Source organism: Diadema setosum, chromosome 16 (assembly GCF_964275005.1).
Source record: "Diadema setosum chromosome 16, eeDiaSeto1, whole genome shotgun sequence".
In the NCBI taxonomy this organism is placed as follows: Eukaryota; Metazoa; Echinodermata; class Echinoidea; order Diadematoida; family Diadematidae; genus Diadema; species Diadema setosum.
The window spans coordinates 4,312,679-4,315,315 of NC_092700.1; the positions used below are offsets into that span (position 1 = coordinate 4,312,679).

The 2,637-nt window shown below is 41.0% G+C and overlaps 1 long non-coding RNA gene across 1 annotated transcript; it reads left to right on the forward strand.

Annotated features, from left to right (window-relative positions):
* Window positions 1–275: 275 nt before the first annotated feature.
* LOC140239971 (uncharacterized) lies at window positions 276–2,166 on the forward strand. Its single transcript, XR_011902007.1, has 3 exons — window positions 276–374; window positions 1,109–1,228; window positions 2,076–2,166. It is a non-coding gene; the product is annotated as an uncharacterized lncRNA (long non-coding RNA).
* Window positions 2,167–2,637: the final 471 nt, after the last annotated feature.

The following is a 2,637-nucleotide window of genomic DNA, read 5'->3' on the forward strand; positions in this document are numbered from 1 at the left end:
TGCAGGAAAGGTTTATAATGATACAAGTAACAGATGATTAAATTTTGGTGGTGATCCGATAGTTTTGGGGGAATTTATGAATTATTTTTGATATTTTGACAGGAAGGGTCAATGAACTTGGGAGTACAGGCTGCCAGTGAGCTTTGCATGCGCGCACTAAAGTGCGTGCTCTAGTTTCTGCTGGGGCGGGGCGCGCCGCGCAGCTGAGGGTTTATGACGTAACAAAGGCTTCTATATTGGGAAATCACTGATCTCTATGGAAGAGCAAGATCACGGTGGAAAGACAGTACACTGCTTGGCGGAGGAGTACTCTGCGCTCTGGGAGTGCTTTTCTAGTTATATACATGTAGGAGGCCCCCATTGCAAGAATTACCGTAAGTCATTGATTAGGTCCACCAGAAACGATACAGAGTATATGGATTGCCTTGTATCTAGGCTTCGTTCTGCAACTGATACCAGTGAATGGTGGGACCCATGTGAGGGAATCACCATTCTTATGGATTTGACCTAGTAGCAGGCAACGATTCTTTTTTTTTTATTTTAAAGTAATGTCATTTTAACAATGATTTTTCGAACGCACTGAACAATTATCTACTTCTTTCGGAAGGAGATTTCAAATCGGTTTGCTGTAAGGAATTATCATATGCCCCATGTACACAATAATACCCATACGATTGTTAGGACTTTCTTTTCTTCTTTTTCTTCTTTTTATTGCACAAAGTACAGCTCGGTGAGGATAAATCATTAATTTTAATAGCCTTTAAACTTCAAAGCCTCTTTTGTCGATGAACACTTATCCAGCATGTATTTTTTTCCCATTCTGATTTGGAATCGTGTTGTTGAAAATAAAAGTATTATCCTTTCTGCTCTTTCGAAATCTGCCCTGCAAGTAATATCACATAAGATATCAGTAAGCAGATTACAATGTACATGATTCAAAGAAGGCAAATTATTGTGTAAATCAATTCCGTTACCAAAATATAACTGGTATTACCAAATTTCCAAATAATTACCGGAGAAATAATGCGGAAGAAGGACTGCATGTGCAATGATATAATGCAGGAACCAATAAATCAAATCAAATCATATCCAATCAATTCTACACCAGAGACAGGTAGTCTCCACACATCATCCACTCCGAGGATGGTGTCTGAAACTACTCCAGACGGAAGCAAGCCAAGGACTCCATCCGGGTCAACGACGGTGAGAATATCCACGGTTCAGCCAGGTAGCTATTAGGAAACCTCGATTGTAACCATGACTGATACCTTCTTTAGAAGTGACTTTAAAAAATAATGGATTGATGTAGTGCCCATAGCTTGGACGCCATTATTCTGACAGTCAAAATTCAAATGAATTTCTCATCGATAAGAACGACCCACGTACACATACTTAAGTTATTATGCCAGTCAGTTATTATTTTTTTTTTTTTATAGGCGATACACTTCAATTTCATACTGTATATATGTATGTGATAGGCAAGTGAACGTGAATTTTCAGATGAAACGTAAGACATAAAGTTATATTTGTATCTTTGCTAGCATCTTGAACTTTGTCTCCAGTACATGTAGACGTTGGTCGACAATGCTTACTTGATATGTCGTTATTTGTTTATTTCAGAATAATACTTAACTCCCCTCCCCCTCAAAAGGAAACCTTTACCAAACATTGGAGATGTAATGTCATCGCTATTTTTTTTTGTAAATCGATACGTTCTCTTCACATTTTACTATTCTACTTTGAATGGCTCCCTTTGCTTATCTACGTGACATTATGAATCACGTCATCTCTGTAACGTCTACACCATGGGGAAGGGGTGAGGTGTTGCGGATGAAAATAAAGATGCAAAACTTTAGACATGGTCATGCACATTTGACACGGACATCTTGTCTATTCCCAATAGAATGCGATATGTTATTGCTTACTTTTTTCATGAATATTCCACAAAGGCGTAAGCATAGCGTGTGTATAACGAATTAACTGATGCAACAGTTTAGGAAGAGTGTACTGGTTGAAGTATTGCATTTTTTTTTCTTCCAAATCCTTTATCTGGGCGTGGGGATCTTTCGCTGTAGAATCGTTGGTTATTACCTGCATCAAGGAGGAACGGCAACCTCAAATGTGCAGTGATTTCTACCAGAAAAACTTGCCGATCCCTGTCAACCAGTCTTTCCTCCTCGCCTTAGTGAATGTAGTGAGAGACCAGTGTGGTGATCATGACCTCATCTGGTTGAGGTGCACGTGTTGCTGGCCGTCGAATCAGACATCATGGATCTGGCAGGACTTTGGCAGCCAAGGTGACTGGCGATGCAGGTACCCTCCTAACGGCAACAGTGTTCTGTTAAGCAGCCTCAGCCTCTTTGCAAACCAGACTCTTAGTAAGTGCATTTTACATTTTCAAGCTCAGGGCGAATGTCTTAATATGTTTGTGCAGGGCCGGCGCAGCCGTGGGGGCCGTGGGGGCTCGGGCCCCCACACTTTTTGTGCACCATACAAAGGAATACATAAGGTGTCATCACTTTGTTAGCTCATGAAACCCGGAAGTGGGCCCCCACACTTTTGAAAACACTGCGCCGTTCCTGTTGTGTATGTATGTGCGTGTGTCTGTGAGAGTGTGTGTCCGACATGAATAGGGGA